At 42.2% G+C, this 19,887-nt stretch overlaps 1 pseudogene; it reads left to right on the top strand.

Annotated features, from left to right (window-relative positions):
- Gm13712 (predicted gene 13712) lies at window positions 1,145–3,710 on the top strand (annotated as a pseudogene).

Genomic DNA, 19,887 nt, shown 5'->3' with positions numbered 1-19,887 from the left:
GCTAGCAAATGAAAAACAAACAGAAAAGCAGACACTCTGGGGATGGGGAGATGACCCAGTTGATCTTGTTGTGTGACTCCCGACAGTGGGAGTGTGGGTGTCTCTGACTCTTTTGCCAGCCTTTGGGACCTTTTTCTCCTACTGGGTTGCCTCGTCTAGCTTTGATATGAGAGTCAGTCCCTAGTCTTATTGTAACTTATTATACCATATTTGGCTGATATCCCTGGGAGGCCTGCTTTTTTTCTCAAAGGAAATAGAGGAGGGATGGATCTCAGGGAGAAGGAAAGAGACTGGAGGAGAGGGCAGAGGAGAAACTGCAGTTGGTATATAATATGTGAGAAAAGAATAAATAAGTTAATTAATTACAAAATAGGTGGAGAGGAAGATGCTGGACATCCATCTCTGGACTCCACAAATCTACTCTCACATACACACATACTCACAAATACGTCCACACAGAATTCCACCGTTATGTAAAAAGAAAAGTCTGCTGAGCAACTGGACCCTTGTATATCAGTCTTGCAGACAACAAGGACAAGAAGAAAACACTGTTACTGCCATCCAGCTATGAAGAAACCAGCAGGTCATGGGTCCCATCTACCCACATTCAAATCCTAACTACTCCCTTCAAGTGACTGCTTAATTTGTAATTCATCTTTCTAATCTTCCATCTCTTCATCCATGAGATGGAGCTGATCACAATAGTACCTACATAGGTAAAACCAATGAAGTAATCTGAGCTAAGAAGTATCTATCTTAGTCAGCAGTTAGCTACCACTGTGGCTTGTGTTGCTATTAGCAACCCCGTCTGAGTCTAAAGTAAATGGATCATAAAAGAACATCAGAGAGCAAAGAAAGGTAAATTGAAAAAAAAATGGTACTGGGCCATCTTCAAGATCTCTGCCTGTGGGCCCGGAGATGGCATGTCCCGGGGTGGTGGCACAAGGTGGGTTCTGGAGCAGCTGCCCAGAGAATAACAAATAAATGCTTTTAACTGCTGAGCCATCTCACCAGCCTCTCCTTCTGTTTTTGATGACTAATTTCAATTTATTGTAATTGGAGATTACATACTTCTCAAGACTTCATATGGTCTGTGAATTGAATCTTGAGTATTTCTCACTTTGGGGCTAATATCCACTTACCAGTTGCCGCAGCATTGCCTGAAGCTATGAGATCAGACTTTAATCCCAATGGGTTTTCACTGGAATTGGCAATATGTGTGCTCACCATTGGACTGCTTGCCGTTGTCTTGTTTCTGTGGAGAGGCTTCTGATCAATTTAAAGCCGATTTTATGTGGGAAGAGGAAAAAAAAAACTTGCTCTTGAGCTTTCTGCACTAATTGAAAATTGTAAACTAACTTGAAAAAGTCAGCTTTGTTCCAAAGGAGTTTGAAGGCTTAGAGTCATCTTTTAAAAGGAGGCCAGCTTTGAGAAGGAGTCAACAGAAGCACAAAGTTTGGAAGTTTGGAGGCGACCTATGAAAATCTGGAAAGATCCAAATCTAAACTTGAAAATGGATACTCCTAGAGAAAAGCAAGAAGAGAGAGCTAACCATTCTGAACCAGATGAGTTGGTGGCTGATATTTCAAAAAGGATGCAGTCCCTAGAAGATAAATCAAAATCTCCCAAATCACAAGTAGCTAAAGCCAAAACAACCTTTAGAATATTTGGAATCAATGAAGAGCGACTCAAGGGAGCAATAAAAGATGCCTTGAATGAAAGTTCTCAACTTCGGGAAAGCCAGGAACCGCTTTTACAGGAAACTGGAATAATGAAAGAGCAAGTGAGTGATTTCAATACACAGAAAGTGGCATTGGAAGAGTCCAGAGCACAGGCAGAACAAGCTCTGAGTGAGAAGGAAACTCATATTGAATCTCTGAGCAAGAGCCTGCTAAAGATGAAGGATGGGCTGCTGTGCCTGGAAAAGACATAGCAGATGATGGGAATCTGGACTTGGACATGAAGAGTGGCCTAGAAAACACTGCTCCCTTAGATAATCAGCCAAAGGGAGCTTTGAAGAAGCTGATTTATGCAGCTAAGTTAAATGCTTCTTTAAAAGCCTTGGAAGGAGAAAGAAATCAAATTTATACTCAATTACCTGAAGTGGATCAAATAGAAGAAGACCTTACAGAGCCTATCAAAAGTCTTGAGTCTAAACAAGCATCCTTGCAGTCAGAAAAGGCACAGTGTGAAAGTGAGAGCCAGAAACTTCACCAGAAACTGAAAGTAATAACTGACCTGTACCAAGAAAATGAAATGAAACTTCACAGGAAACTAACAGAAGAAGAAAATTACCGATTAGAGAAAGAAGAAAAACTTTCCAAAGTAGATGAGAAAATCACCCATGAGACCGAGGAGCTGAAGACCTGCAGACAAGCGTTCCAAGGATCTTGAAGAAGAACTGGAGAGAACAATTCATTCTTACCAGGGGCAGGTTATTCCTCATGGGGAAAAAAAAAAGGCACATGATAATTGGCTGGCAGCTCGGACTCTTGAAAGAAATCTCAATAATTTAAGAAAAGAAAATGCCCACAACGAGCACAAATTAACAGAAACCGAGTTTAAAGTTGAATTTTGAAAAACCTCCTTATTCCAAATAAGGCATTTGGCAGAGAGCACTCCCCATAGGGTTTCTCACCATTGGGCCAACCTCCATCTGAAACCAGAGCTTTTCTCTCTCCTCCAACTCTCACTTTTGCTTCCCGGGAAAGGAGGAAGACACTCACGAGGCCCTGAGAACCTTCTGGACCATCAGATGAACACTAAAAGAGGAAACTCAAACTATGACAGGTTATCTGATGCTCCTAGAGCACCTTCCCTTCAGACAGGTCTCTGTCACCTTTGTGGGAACAAGATCTCAGGATCACAGCCCATCCACCACCAGGCCAACCATATTTTAATCCAGCTCTACTAATTCTGGTAGGCTCTCTGGATCAGCAGAACTCAGTAGTTATACTATGCCTTCTTTGGATAAAGTGGATAGCCTAGTATCCTCAGAAACGGGATCCAATAGAAACCATACCAAAGATAATCTCAGTAACATGTGACTGATTCTCTTCTCCCTGCTGATCGAAAAGCAGCTGCCCATGGCTTCCTCCCTCCACCGTTTCCCCCGTCAGACCCATAGTTTCTAGTGAATCCAAGGCCAGACGTGGTGATGCACGCCTTTAATCTCAGCACTTGGGAGGCAGAGGCAGGCAGATTTCTGAGTTTGAGGCCAGCCTGGTCTACAGAGTGAGTTCCAGGACAGCCAGGGCTATACAGAGAAACTCTATCTCGGTGGAAAAAAAAATCTAGTGAATCCAAGGAGCCAGTTCATGAGAAGGGTCCATCTCTCTCCCTACCTCATCCAGGAAACATTTATATAACTCTCCGAGATGTTTTTCCACCAAGGGACTTCCCTGGCCCACCACTTCCTCTGTTCCCTCGCTTTCCACATTGCCCTTCCTGAAGAGCTGGGTTCTTCCTCCCACCCCATCATCCTTAAAGTAGAAGTGAACTCCCCACAGATTTGATTCTGCCTTCAAAAGAGCCTGCAGCTGACCCTCCAGAAACACAGAACTGACGGCATTTGGTCTCGCTGGCAGTCATTTCCTTCTCATTTTAAGTTTAAGTAACTGCTGTTACTTATGTGGTTATATTTTTGCTCAAATTGAAGAATTATAACTCTCAGGATAGTATTTTGTAAATAAAAATGATCTAACTATGAAAAAAAATGCTGGTCCTGAGAAACCAACTTGCTGTTTTTGAGGGGTTTGCTGCATAAAGTAAAATGGAGAGAAGACACTCAAAGATCCTTCTTTACTCAATGACTTCAAGTTGCACGCAAGAATAGGGGGTCAGGGGGCTGGAGAGATGGTTCAGTAGTTAAGAGCACTGACTATTTATTCTTCCAGAGGTCTTGAGTTCAATTTCCAGCAACCACATGGAGGTTCACAACCATCTGTAATGGGATCTGATGCCCTCTTCTGATGTCTGAAGATAAATAGCTACAGAATATTTGCATACATAAAATAAATAAATAAGTCTTTAAATAAAAAAAAAAATAAAATGAAATAAAGGCAGAGGGTCCTGAGCACCCAAAAAGGCACTGAACTGAGCAGCAAACACCACCAAGTGCCCTCACGCCCCCTGGGCATTCCTGCTCACCTTGGTTCCCTGAATGCCATTTTTTCTGGAAAATTCGAATTGCTTCTCCTCTCCTTCCTCCCACCTTCCTCCTCCCAGGGAAACAGAAGTTCCTGAAGACCAGAGAAAAGGTCAGAGGACTGCACCGGCCTGGCCAGGAGCCACCAACAGCTTCCGGCCAGGAGGTCCCTGTGAGCTGACTCCTACCCCCAAGAAACCCAAATAAAGTCGCCACCCCTGTGGAGAGCGTTTTCTTCCTTTTACGGGATGTATTAAGAAAGATTTCATTTTCACCTTTTCCAGACGCAGCATGGTCGGTCAACCCTTACCTTCCTGTAGCTGCTATGGTGGATAGACTTGGCCCCACCTAAAATGTACAAAGTCACTGACCTTTACTTCTGATAAGTCCTTTTCATTCTTTTTTCCCTTCTACGCTACACTCCAGAGCACATTATTTTAGTCCATGGACAGTGTCATTATGATTTAAGTCCATGTATCGTTTCAAAATAGCTGTCAAGGCTTAATTCATTTTCACCCCCAGGAAATACAAGTTTAAAGAGAAGCATCCATGTGCCCAATATTTTACAGATACTTCATTTTACCCTCACACAAGCTTGTGTGAGTATAACCATGACTTCTTGGCCAACAATAGGAGCTCAGAGGCATCTGACAGTTCACCAAACGTTCTAAGCACCAGTGAGAACAGCCTAACATCCCAACTGAGTTTATCTGAATCCAACACTGTATGTGTCCCAGCACACTACCATATGTACAATAGATCAGAGGCAGAGAGATTTTTGGAATATCTGGGAGATTGAAGAGATCTTCAGTAAGAGACCGGAGTCTGAAAACTACCTCTTGTGTCTTGTAAGTCAGCTGCCCAGCTTCCTTCTTCTGGACGGAGTCTATCCTCTGAGTCCCAGGCTGAGGGGGCATCTGTTGCTCTCTGTGCATGACTGAGGTTTGCTAACAGAACTTCTCACCCAAAACCACTTTTGATGGCAATCATCAGGCACATTTCAGCTTCCCATTCAGGAAGAATGACCTGGGTCTGACAGAGGTTTGGAGAAAGGAAGACAAGAGGTTCCTAGATACTAGAAAGTGTTCTGGCATGCTATCAGATAGACGTATGGATACACAAACAAGGACAATGGTCGGGAGCTGTAATTGCTAGTACTTATTGTCAACAGGATCTAGAATCACCCAAAGGCATGTCTTAGAGGAAGTTTCTGTATTTGGGTTTAGGAAGTGAAAAGACAGATTCTGGATGTGGTAGGTACCATGCCAACATTTGGAGTTCCAGACTGTAAAGGACAAAGTTAGCTGAATACTAGCAGTCTTTACTCTCTGTTTCGTTTCCTGGTTGCAGACACAATGTAATCAGCTACTTTGTGGTGTTGCAGCCAGGATTCCCCCACCGTGATGGACTGACTGTACTTTTGAACCATGAGCCTAAATAAATCCTTCCATCCTAAAGTTGTTTTTGTCAGGTACTTTATCAAAGCAAGAATGAAAGTAACTAATGTATTTACATAGTAATGTATTAATATAGATTAGATAGATAGATAGATAGATAGATAGATAGATAGATAGATAGATAGAAGATAGAGAGATAACAGAATTATAGTTGATAGATGATATAGATAGATAATATATCATACATATATACATACATAAATGGATTGAGATTCAGAGAAAGATATACAGAGATTTATAAATAGAGGGTTTTCATGGTCCAAGTTGCAAGTAAATTAGAGATAATCCACTGAGACACAGCAATGTGGCATGTGCAATCAACATAGATTTTACAACAAGGACAGTGACTTTGTGTCCAAGGCCAGATAATGGCTCATTATTTCAAACAATATTTCTAACATTTGGGGAGCTTCTGTTTTGCCTTCAAAACGATTTTTCTTTAACATTATTCAGAGGGCTTGGGGCTGGCAGTGTGTAAAAAAAGCAGATGTTCAACAGATGGAATTACTATGGCTTTTATTTAAAATAGTGATGGTGTTAAGTTTTGCTACATATCTAACTATGTATATCCTCAGGCTGAATGTAGGAGAAGCAGCAGCTCACTCTTCCATCTTTTCTCTCAAAGTATATTTGTAGGGAACTCCAAAGTCCAGAGCAGTCCTAGCTCAAAAACTTCCCATCAGTCAAAAAGCAACTGCTTTGATATTTCCAGAATAACCACTACTCTAAAACACTTCATCAGCCACCCAGCCTTAGAGGGAAGGTAAGGTTCAGAGCTTGAGTGTAGTTCATGAAGCCCTTCAGTTCTTCTCCAACATTGCACCCTGACAGCCTCCTCTCCCCTGCTTTCACATCTCCAATCAGAGGCTCACTCAAAAGGCACAATATTCCATACTTTTAATGATCTTGTTTCTAACCCCTGAGGCATCCTCTTTTACCTCCTTCACCTGACATGTCTGTCACCTAGAAGAATTGTTCACAGCCCACTTTACAGTGAGTATTGGACAAGGAGTGTGTGGTGTCAGGAGCACAGCTCTTGTGGAATAGCATGCCACTGATGCTCTAGTTACCTGCCGGACCACTGCTTCATACTGACCTCTTCAAACTGCCACATGAGCTTTCTTATGATCCCCATTTTACTAACGAGAAAGCCCGTTCACAATGCCTAAGACATGATCATAGGGTTTTTAAATTCTACGGTCCTTTCCCCCTGCTTCCTGTACTCCACTGACAAACATGGACCCATATCTCTCACTGAGATGCTTGTGGACAAAGTTTATAGTTTAGTCATCTGCTAAATCCCATTGCCCCCTAAATCCAAGGCTCAAATCTAGCCCTCAACACCTAGTAAGCCCTGGATGACTGCTTCCCCTCACACAGAGGACCACTGGAGCTTCTTTCTGTGTATTGCCTAGACTGAAAGGAAAGGCTTCTGGATCACAGAAGACTAGCATTGGCAATGTTTTCACTTTCATCATAGACATGCATGCTCTAGGAAGAGCTTTGATCTTGAAAGACATCTGCCTCTAGGTACCCATAAGAAATAACTTTCCGTGTCACTTTAAAGCATCCATTTGTAAAGCCTAAGTATGCTGTGATCTCTTAAGTTGAGATAATGCTTTATGAAAATATTTCACTAGATCAGAAAGGCCCCTAACCCACTCACAACTACACTACAAGAAGCAGCTTCCTCCAACCTGTAGGCATAAGAGTCTAGAAAAGAGCCAGTGAGATGGCTTAGAAGGTAAAGGCACTTGCTGCCAAACCTGGCAACCTGAATTTGGTCCCCAGGACCCACATGGTGGAAAGAGAGAGCTGACTCCTGCAACTTGTTATCTGACCTCCATGCTTGTGCTGTGGCCCTTGTATGTTATAAATGTGTGTGACCATACACACACACACACACACACACACACACACACACACACACACACACACACACACATGCATATACAATAAATAAATGAAATAGGAAATATTTTATTTAATCCTTAAAGCATCTTGGCTGGTCTGAAATTTGCTTTGGAAAATAAGGTGGCTTCAAATTCCCAGAGATCCACCTGCCCCTGCCTCAGGAGTGCTGGGATTAAAGACAGGTGCCACTTCCCACTACAGAAGCACAACCTCTCAAGTTACACTATGGGACAGCCTTTCCCATCCTCCCATTGAGAGACTCATCTCTGTCATTCATGCACACATGAGAATTCACTTTGAAAGAAAACATCCACAACTGGAAGACAGAGGAACTGTGTAGGGTCTGCTTTCTGGCCGAGGAGAGAACACTGACTTTCTCAAGTCTCAGAGAGAACATTGGTGGCAGTTCTGGGGAGCCCATCCCAGCCAGGACTTCACAAGGGAGATGTCTCTATTCCAGCCAGATCATTCAAGAATTATTCTAGAGACACTGTGAGCTACCGAACTTTCTCTATCACACTCATTTTCTGAATAAATAGCTTGGGGAGGTTCTGTTGATTTCATTTAAAATGCCAGAAGGAGGTAAATCTGCTTGCTATCGTAGCAAAAATAAACTTGATCAGACTAAACTCACAGGAACATCTCATCTCCTTCCCTGCCCACCCCTCAGCAGAGTGGGTCTTCATAGGCCTGGGACACATTGAGTAGGATAATATGTCTTACAGTAAGGCCACTGGTGTCTGTTTCCCTGGTTACACTCTGTGCTTTTGTGACCTAGCACTGGAGAAAGAGATGCTTCCCACCCCTGCATTCGATAAGTCTTGACAGTGCAAGTAGGCTGTCCTGGTGACTCAGAAGCTGGCTTCAAAGATCATTTCTCTGAAGGAGTTTCCAGAAATGGCTGGGACAATGGCAGCATCACTAGAAAGAAGTCTGTCACCTCCCACAGAAGTGACTTTGAGGGACAACATATTTTTGAATTTGTAATTTTGGAAACTTTGCCAGAACACCACTTCCATTACAGGGGGCAACCAAAAGCACCACCGAGTCAGGAAAGCAGGAGTTAGCAGCAAAGCTGCCACCAGCCCCCTACGCATTTAAGTTATTTTCCCTCCTCTGGACCTCAGTTTCCCTGTCTATAAAGATGGCCTCTAAAGACACTGATATGATATTTCTGCTATGCTCCAACCAAAAGCTACTTAAACTAAAGAGTAAAGTCAAACCCAGCTTATGACTTCCATATTGCATCCTGGGAAATTGAGAGGACCTGTTTCTGCCAAGAGAAAGGCAATTGGGGCCTGATTTACAATAAACCAACCACATCCCTAGTCACAGCTGTTGTCTGCCCAACTCCTTGCTGGAAGCATTTGCCCCACCCCATCATCCCTACTGCTCTGAAGACCTTAGCCCCTGGTTATAGTCATATCTGCTGCCCATTTCTAGTAGTAACTCAAAACCTCAATATCTGTGTGTTCAACTCATCCAGCCACACAGTCTGGTTCCTTGATGTCTCCCATGCGACTACTTCTTTCCTCAGACTAATACAGTCACCCACTCAGCCGTACCACTACAGACTACAACATGACCAGAATCCCCCTTCTTCTGTCCTTGGTCCTTGTCTTTGTCCTCCACTCTTGGTCCTTCCCCCCTCCCACATTTCTATCCCTTATCTTGACCACCCACTGATCCTATCACACACTGACCTTCTGTCTTCCTCTTCCTTCCTCACACACATTGCAAAACTTTTTAATGATGTTTTGCAAGCTTCCTCAACACTCTCTCCTCTCTCTCCTCTGCCACAATCACCTTGAAAATTCCAACATTTGCACCATCTCTGGGCCTATCACACTACAGCTAAAGGCTGCCAGAGAAAACTCACACAACCTGGCTAAGTGATTTCATTTTTTAACTTGTGGACACCAATCTCATGTGGGAAAATCGGCACTTGGAAATTTTGTTGTTTTTCATTGCCCAGGATAGAATTTATTCCCAAAAGCTTCCTGCATGCTTCTCACTCTGCCATGTTCAGGGCTGGTCTCATATCATAACTCCTTTAAGAATTATAAGTCATGAGCAAGGTGGTGGTGGTGCACACCTTTAATGCCAGCATTCAGGAGGCAGAAGTAGTTGGATTTCTGAGTTTGAGGCCAGCCTGATCTAAAGAGCAAGTTCCAGGACAGCCAAGGCTACCCTGTCTCAAACAAACAAAGCCAGAAATTCCTCTTTGTCCTATCACCAAAGTTTACTTATATATTTTTCTTTTTCTTTTCTTTTCTTTTCTTTTTTTTTTGTATTGATCTTCTAGGTTTTCTCACATACATTAATCACACCAAATATTGGGTTTCCTTAAGATACTTTCATATGTATATGTATATTTCCATTACATCACCCAATAACCTTTCTTTGTTCCCCTATCTCTTCTTCACTAGCAAGTGCCCCCTCTGCTGCTCTTCTCTTTACCAGCAGCCATTAACAATACCTACGTCCTCACAGCGACCTTGTGATCCATGGCTATTGACCAAGCACACATTGACTTACACGCTTTCCTCCAATTATCTCTTTTCCATCACCCTCAATAATCCTGTTCCTCTCACCCTGGCTTGTAGGATGTGCCTTTCTCGGGTCACTTCTAGTACAGAGTCTGCCTTTGCATATCTAGTTTTTTAAGTTTTCCCTTTATCACACATACTTTTCTGCCTACTGCTAATTTCTCTATTTATCCTTCCCACTATTTTAAAGCTTCCATAAGCATTCTCTCACACTCCTCTCTACCCGTCAACACCATTTTATGTGACTTCTAACAATACAATCCTGTAACTACTCGACCCAGATTAGCAAGGACATCAGTGGCACAGTCCCAGGAACGGTTTTCTGGTTTCTTTTCAAATAACCCAACAGTAGCATTTTTCACTGCCCTATCTCCATGATGCTCAGATTTTTTTATTACAAGTCCAGACACCCTTCAGGATGCTTCTCCCCACCCCCACCTCTCCCTCTCACAGTCTTTGACTCTCACCCCCACTTCCTAGTCTTCCTCCACGCCCATCTCACTAATGGATACCACCTTGAGTTACTCAAGCCTAAGACCTTGGATAAATCTCACGTGTGCCTGCATCCCGGCCATCAGAAGTAACTACATGTTCTGCATCAACAAAAGTTGACTCAAATCTGTCTCTCTCTGGGTCTCTATAGAGACCTCTTATATGACCCACCTTCAAGCCCATCCTGGCCTCTGAAGTAGCAACCATCTGGTACTTCTGCTTTCCTCCTACTTCATTTCCATTCGATCTCTTTACAAAAGTCTGTGAGTTAGCTTCTCATTTCCCTTAGAATAAACTTCCCCTCTTGCTATGGCCTTCAAAGTTCCCTGTGATCCTGCCCTTATGTGTCTCTCTAACTTTGTTTCATGCCATACTCCCCTTGGCTTCCTATCCATTAACTTTGCAGTTGTTCTAACCTTAGAATGTGCTAACACCTTTTCTGTTCAGTGTCTGCATTTGATGATCCTAGAACTCTCTTAGGGCAGCATGTCAGATAGCAGGCCCACTCTAATCTAAGGTCATATCCTAAGATGCTCTTGCAGGACTACATAATCTGAATGTACCCTCAATGTTATTTTCCACCTTGAATATTATTTCTTTCATAGCATTTTCAAAACAGGATGTCCAATTTCCTCATTTATGTATGTGCCTATCATCTATTCCTAGGAAAATGCTAGGTTTCATACAAGGGCCAAGTCTATCTTATCCTCCACTTATAATCTCAGTAGCTAGTGAATGACATAAAGTGATTTCTCAGAATAATTTCATAGATTAATGAATGAACTATTACAATGGTCTACAACCTAATGTTCTTACAGGTATGCCTTAAGCACAAACTATCTTATTCTTCACATTCCCTGTGTCCTTTCTAACTCTCTTGCCTTTCTTCACATTATCTCATCAGTCTGGATGCCTCCTACCACCCAGGTCTTCATTCAACTTGCCAAAATCCTGGTCATCATTCAAGAGATACCATCAATTCTAATGTCTGATATTTCATCATTAAAGATTCTCTGTACCACAGAATGGCAGTCCATAAGAGTGGTCATTCAGAATGACATTTACCAGTTCAGTTGCCCAGAGTGCAGCTCTCTGGAAGATACTCATGTCTAGAGCTGTCATCAAAGGCCATCTCACTTGCTGGAGTTTGGATCTTGAATATCTCCCTATTGCCCATGTATTAAAAGTTTGATCACCCAGGTGGCACTGTTGGGGATAGTGTAACACTTGGAAAGGGGAATTTAAACCACGGGGGGGGGGGGGGAGCGGTGGCCTTGAAGGGGAGTATGGAACCTTAATTCCTGACCATGATTTAAGTGGTTTCTCTCTACCACATGTTCCCTCCACCATACCCTGCCCTGAGAAGATAGCACAATCAGTCACAGGCTAGAACCTTCAAAATGCTGGCTAAAGAGACCTGCTGTGTTGATAAGTTAATAGGAAGTGGTAGCTCTCCAATCTTGTGCAGTCTCTTCATGTTATACACGGGAAACTCACACAGCTCCCATAGCTTTCCAGGAGACAATTAAAGCAGTGCTGAGGAAGGAATTTTCTCTCTAGACTTTCAGTTTGGAATTATTTCAAACATTTTTTTCCTACCCCGCCTCCCTGAATCAGTGAAGCTAAGACCCACACAAATCTGAAAGGCTATGAATTTTTAACATCTAAAACTGTTTATGTAGCACACTATTTTTGATCTTTTTTTTTTCAACAAACTTCTGACCAGATTAATTTATATGCAAACTTCTGTCAAATGTTTCTAGCTTTATTTTGCTGTTATCACCACAATAAAAGAATTATTTTAAATTCAAGAAGTCTCAAAAACAATGTCACATTTTCCAAGCTGAGCATTCCTTTCTGCCACATGCCCTTTTTTCCAACGCAGAGGTCTTCCGAGCCCTCTGCAGTGCAAAGGAGTACATCAAGTCACTTTCCCTTGTAACAAGAGAGGCAAAGGGAGAACAGCAGAAGAAAATTAAAACCTATTGATTGCCCCTAATGTGATGGAGACTGCTTGCCACTGCAAACATTACCTAGTGTGACCTTCATAACAATCCTGTGAGGTAACTACTTTTACTATTCTATTTGACAGGAGATATTGAACGTTGGGCTCTGATTCTTTGATCTTTTGAATGTTGTCCAAGGACTAATAGCTTCTACCATGGATAAAGTTTCTTTAGAAACAAGATTTTCAAGGGCTAAAGATGTGGCTCAGTGGCTTAAGTGTTTGTCATGTAACCATGAGACTAGAATTCTGGATCTCTGGAGATTCACATAATGCAGAGTAAGTGTGACAACCCACCGCCTGTTATTCTAGCCTTGGAAGGTAGAACAAAGGGTCCCCAGAGCTAGCTGGCTAGCAAGCCTAGTCATATTGTCAACCGGGATCTGGGTTTAACTAAAAGATCCTACCTCCATAAATATGGTTGAAGAGTGATCCATGATAATTCTTGACAACTTCAGGCCTCCAAGTACATGAGCACCTACACACATGCATAGCTGTAGACCATACAAAGGAAAATGGAAGGGGGTGTTCCAGATCCTCTCCACACCAACTGGGGTGTGTTCTGTATTTTAATAACACTTGTTGATGATTCTTCTGCATACACAAAACTAGAAATCAATGATCTAGATGGTACAGCCCAGTAAAAGCTTAACTGAGATTCAAGTTTAGTCTCTCTTAATACAATGAACAAGAGACACACAAATTTCATGGTTTTTAAGAAGACAGCTTAAGTTGTTCCAATACAAACTGTAAGCATCAAAACCATGTTGGCCACCTATCTTGGAGTATTTCTTCCAAAGCAGCCTATTTCACAGAAAAGAGGCAACCTGATGTCATGAAAAGCGTTCAGGTCGACTTCAGAATCAGAAGAATCAATGAGCCCACACACTTCTTAGCAGTATCATTCATCAAATGGTCATCCTGCCAGGGCTTCACTGTTTCCTCTAGTGAGATGGGAGCCTTGGAGAGATCTCTTCCAGCCCCATAATGCTGTGGTTTCAGCTCATTGTTCTCTCATCACTCCTGGCATGGTCATAGCTGAAACAACTTCCTTTCCTAGCCTGTATCATCCCTTTGGTAATTGCTGTGTGGCTTTTCTCAAGCATAAAAATAACTTGTTATTATCACAGCAAACAATCACCATCTTCCAGGGTCCCTGAAAGCCTGACAGCACCCACAATACATAGCTCACTGCCAGCTGGATCCCAGCAATGCTTGAGGCTTCCGGGTCTCCAACCGGAAACCAACCAGCCACCATATTAGTGTGTCCATTTTCCTAAGAGCAAAGGTTACTTCCGGGTTCTTCAATTGTAAGACCTTGGGATATCAATCTCCAGATTCTAGGTCATTGAGTCCTGGTACTAAAGTCCTCAGTCAACCAGAGACCAGATTGAAGCCAACTAAAGCAAAGCCTCAATCCGTGTCATTGTCTGAGGCTGTTCATCCCGATCACACAGGAAGACCTTTTGAACTTATAGATATACTTCTGAGTCAGAAGAAAGATTGCCAAATTTTCTTGGATGGTCTTAACCCTGACACAGATTTTTCAGGGACAGGAAGAGAAGGTTTTCCTTGAGTGTTTTGTCGAGGAGGAAGTCCAAGATTTTGTTTTACATTCAATCAGTACATCCCTTCCATCAGAGCAGTTCTTCCTCTATGAACAGTAGGTAGCTATACATGGATTCCCAGCAGCCTGGCTGACTCAGTACCGGCCCCAGCTGGCATGATACCTTTCCCAGGAAGCCAGCCAGCCTCACAATCACTCGTCCAACTAAATAGACTTGAAAACACAATCTTCAGCATTAACACTGAACTGATCACTATGAAGCCATGATGTGTAGAGTTCAGAAGTAAGCATACAGAAAGATGCTCAACTTCAATAGCCATCAAAGAACTGGAAACCAAAGCTACACTGAAATAGTCAAAATGATAGTCACTAAGGAAAGTAATAACAAATGTTGTTGAGAATAGAGACAAAAATGAACCCTCATATACTGTTAGTGAGAATGTAAACTAGTCCAACCACTATAGAATATAGATATTGTGGCGATTTCTCTAAAAACAGCTTGTCCTGTGGGTTACAGAAACACTTACACATCGAGGTTATTGCAGCACTACATGCAATAGCTAAACTATGGAACCAGCAACAGAAGAATGAATAGGAAAGTGTGACATAGACACACAAAAGGATTATTTTCAGCCACAAAGAAGAAGGAAGTTATGTTGATTGCAAAAAAATGGCTACTGAGGGTAATCATACTTAGGGAATTAAGCCAGAAAGACAAAGATCATATTTTCCCTAATTTGTATATCCTAGATTTTATATATATACATAAGATCATGTATGAACACATGACATAAAATAAAAGTAAACCTTTCTAGGGATCAGAAGAGACTAGTAGGGGGCAATAAAAGGAAGGATGGAGGGACAAGGGGGAATATGTTCAATGCACAATGTATATGTATGCATGTATTTATGGATGTACATATGCATGTTTATATGAGTGGAAACCTTAAATAATTGATTAAGAGTAAATTACCAGAAGTGCCACAGTCCCATGACCCAACTTTGTTCTAACGGTCTACTTCTCAGGAGCAGCTGTGAGACACAAAACCATTTGGTTTAATTAGGTCCATACTTTCCAATTCCCCTGCTTCTCTCCTGGCTCCTGATTTACCTCATTTCCCTGGCTTCTTTGAAAAGAAATCGACTTGTTTGCTGTAAATAAAAAAAGCAATTCTTCTTACCTCTCATTCCAGCAGTTCACTTGTTTAAGCAGATTGCCTATGTGTGCCTACTACATCCCAGACAGTGAGAAAAAAAAAATCTCTAAACAGGGTCCTGCTCCAGAGCAGGGAGCTTAGGATGGGCAAGGATGCAGAGCTTTTATAAAAGCAGGCCTCTCCTAGAGACACCTTCCTAATACCCAGGGCTTGTAGGCTGAGAAGTACCAAGGTGCTTGAATGGGATGTGTCAACCAGGTTTAAGAAATTCATCCATGTTACATCTAAAAGCAGCTTCAGATAGACACACAATTAAGAGGTGTGTCACACACTTGAGTGACACATAGGGTGAGGTGCCCATCAAATACTAGTATTCTTTCATCTCCTACACTCCTGCTTGCTTTTATTCAGGCAACTAAGGTGGCGACCTGGAGGAGAAAGAACGCCAGACACTTAAACCCTAGTGGACGCACGTTTCAGCCAGCATGTTAGCTCTAACTTGTGAGTCCTCCATGAGAGAGAGAGAAGGTATGTTTGCCTCGACAGCATCCTGTGATTTGTCTGCAGTGTCATTGAATGCCCTGTATTATTCTTTGCTAAACAATGAGAAGAGCATGAATGGCCTGAGTATTATTTAGTGTTTTTCACTCATCACCTAGCATATGCCTAGCAAATGGAGATTATAAAAAGGCATTTGTTTTACAAAGAGCCATGGAACAGAATGTCTGACCAGTATTTCTTAAAAGCCTCAAATACAGTATCCGAGAAGCTTCCAGAGATGCAAGAAGCCTAAGCAATGTGATGACTGAATTGTGACAACAGATTCTGCGACTGGAAAAGCACATTAAGGTTGAGTTGGGTTTTTTGGTTTGCTCTTTTTTTTTTCCTCCCTTCTTTTTTTCTTTTTTTAAGTAAGGAACCCTAAGTGAAGAATGAGCATTAATTAACAGTAATGTACCAACATGGTTCATTAACTATGACAAGTGTATCATGCTAATGTAAGACATTAATTATAAAGGAAATTGGGTGTATAATGTACAAGAGCACTGTGTACTGAATCAACAGCGATCCTGTGGATCTGAAGCTCCTTCTCAAACAAAAGACTTAGCAAAACTTCAGATAATCAGCATCTTGCCCTTCCCAGGCAGGAGCTCGTCTTTGGACTGACTTCATTTGCTTTACTGATTGCCACAAAAAGATCTCCTTCAGAACCCTGAACATGTTCTTGCCTAACAGCAGAAAACCTGCGTTCTAGTCTCAGCCTTGCCACTTTCCCACTGTGTGACCATGTGTAAATTATTCTCCTTTCCTTCTAGATGGGCCTTAGGTCACCTCTCTGTTAATAAAAAAAAATTAAGGTAGACAGCCTTTCAAATGGTTTCACAAATCAGGGTGATGCCTGGTTGACCAGTTATCCCTATCTCCTAAGATAATCCTGGGTAAAGAGTACATAGTGAGTAAAGATGTCTTGAATGAATGTGCCATGGTAGGGCTTAAACATACTTGATTCCTGGCTAAACTTACCTTGAGGCTTAGTTAGTACAGCAGCAATAGGAGATAAGATCTTTGGGAAGTTCATAGGGATATTACCATCATAAATGGTTTAGTGTCTTTTTCAAGTGACTAGGTAATATCCCTTGAGACTGGACTAGGTTTTCTGGGAGCAACTTCTATCATGTAGGATTAGACTGGTTACTGGGAAAGTGGGTTGACCTTTCTTAATATGCCATATCCCCCTTCCACTTCTTCACCATGAACTGATGAAGCAATTCACAAAAAGACCAACAAAATACTTCACAAAAAGACAAGCAAATGCCAGCATCGTGCTTTTGGGCCTCCACAACCATGATCTGTCTATTCAAATCTATTTCCTTTACAAATTAATCAGCTTATAGTGTTTTACTATAGCAAAACATAATGAACTGAAAATACGTATATATTTATACATACTATACATGTGTGCATTTATTTATACATATATACATGTTTTCAGTCTATTCTGTGTTGCCATAGTATAATATACTTATATATACACATGTATATACATACACGTATGTGTGTGTGTGTGTGTGTATTGTCAATTTTTTTTAAGACAAGGTCTCACTATTTAGCCCCAGATTGGCCTAAAACTCACTACGTAGACAAGAATGATCTTCACCGACATCTACCTGCCTCTGCCTCCCAAGTGCAGGCATAAAAGGCATATGCCACCACTTCTAGCTAAGTCTAACATTTTAACACTCTAACTTTACATGGAAATCATCAGATTCTACTCAACATTTCAAACTCCTCTTTGAAAAGCTATACCTTCTGGATCAAGCCCTGCAAGCTGTCAACTCACTAACACTTGGATAGAGCAGCCAGCTAATCTATATCTTTATGGGGGATTTCACCCTGGCTTCTGAAGGTGAGATTTTTTTGTTTTTGTTTTTTTATACAAAGCCATCTATCTGCCTCTTCTTAGAATCTTTTTCCAGAGTAAGAGGGTCCAGAATTCCTCAGTACTTAGTTAGTATACCCTGGTACACTGGAGGAAGACAGCTCATAGCTGTAAGGACAAAGTCTCAAGTCACTAAAATAAAAACTTTTACATGTCTTTTCTCCATCCTCAATTTATATAAGGACTAGTATCTTAGCTCCCAATCTTCCTGGCATCCATGCTTTGAAAAATCAGACAAGTTTTTCTCTGTGACTGACCAACCCACCTCTCAGACTTGGAGTGGTCATGAATGAAGCTAAGATGCAGGTCTCTTTCCAGCTCTTCAGAGGGTCTGTGCTCTACACCATCCCTGGGAATTTCTTCTGCCCAAATATTCCATCATTAACAACTCACCAACAACCACACTCCAAAAACCAGGTTCCCAGCATGTTCTGAGAGCTCCCATTCTGCAGCCCCAAGGTAGACTCCTGGAACACGACATGCCTTCCCTCTCTCAAAGCTGAGGCTCTGGTTGTCATCTTTCCTGGCACTGTCTTCAGCAGTGACCTGTGAGCCCCAGCAGTCTGCCCCCTGATCCTATCCAGGACTTGGTATGTAAACGAAGTAAGGTGAACAACTAAACCATTAAGTACTCTATAATTTTATAATATTCTGGGCAACTTAACTCGAATTTCTCAGGAAATTTTTTAATAGCATCAATATGGAAAAAAAAAAAAGCCCAGTTCCTGGTTATAGTCACAAATTCCTGATGGCTTTTCCCTTTTAATAAGAAAAGGAGATCCTTATCCTCATTGTACCCCTGCACCTACTTCCTTATGCCTTCCTCTCCCTGTGGCCTCTCTGTCCCTCTCCTCCCTTATTCATTCTCTCTCTCTCTCTCTCTCTCTGTCTCTCTCTCTCTCTCTCATATTCTCTCTTTGTTCTGCCTGTTACCATCTCTTTTGCATATCCTGCCTCTGTCTCTCTATCTCTCCCCATCTGTCTCTCCCAAGCATCCCTATCCTTCCCTGGCACTTCCTGTCCTGCCTGGTCTCCATGTGTGCCTGGCATCTTGCAGATGAGATTACATTTTCCTTCTCAACCATCTGGTGCAGCCTCATCTGCACTTTGGGGAAAGCAGCAGCATTCCATGGTCAAGAGTGTGGGTTTTGGAGTTAGATTCATGACACTAGGCCTGGCTCTTTCTCATAGTAGTCTGTGGTCAGGAGATACTGCTAATCTCTGTGTCTCAGATTTCTTATCAGCAAAGTGAGGCACAAGTGTCCCTCTCAGAGGAAGGTTGCAAGATAATACCTGGAAAATTTTTAGCACACTTTTAAAACTGGATAACTATGAGCTCCTGCTACAATCAGTCCCCCCTCCCCCTACCTCCCCTCTCCGGTGACTGTTTTTGTGTCACCTGAAAAATTATTAGCCCCAGGGAGGCCTTCTTTGAAGAACATCCAAATAGATTGTCATCCAGAGCCCAGTTTTCTTGATCCAAATTGTCTTGTCTGTGTGCCTGCTTTGATTCAGGAACACTGTATCTGGATGAGGTATCCATAATGCTGACCTTCCCCTAGAAACCACCTGGGCTGCTTTTAGCACCTGTAAACACCTAGGGTGGATCTAAGAAACTCTGACTCCATAGGTCTGGAGTGACATCACGAACAGGCATTTTCAAGATTATCAGAGTGGCTCTCATTAGAGAACAGAGCTTCAAATGTCTGACTTAAACTGTGGTGGTGAACGAAACAATCAATCAGCACGTGATATCGAATTAACAGAGGTGAATGGTTGAGTCAGTAGGAGACAGTGATAAAGGGAGGTGGGGAGGGATCGATGAGTTAATGGATAGAGAGAAGTAGGTGACTGATGATATTTTCCCCCAGATATACGTGTGCTGTAGTCTCCATAATGTGCGCCCATTGTTCTGTGGTTTCCAGAGCAGGAGGCTTAGCTATGTCTGTCCATTCCCAGCCCCAACTTTACAATTGCCTGGTACCTGTTTTTCCATCTCCTTCCAGCCCTTTGCAGCTTTCCAGGAGATTCTCCCTCTTTGGCTCGCACTGATTCCCCCCTCCAGTATACCCTCTCACCTCTACCGAAATAGCTGCAACTGCGGGTTCTTACACTTCTCTCAAGGTACTTTCAAATGAGGACGCTTTGGACAGGACAGC

This window comes from Mus musculus, chromosome 2 (genome assembly GCF_000001635.26).
Source record: "Mus musculus strain C57BL/6J chromosome 2, GRCm38.p6 C57BL/6J".
In the NCBI taxonomy this organism is placed as follows: Eukaryota; Metazoa; Chordata; class Mammalia; order Rodentia; family Muridae; genus Mus; species Mus musculus.
The sequence above is the reverse complement of the archived record's forward strand: the minus strand, read 5'-3'. Positions and strand labels throughout refer to the sequence as shown.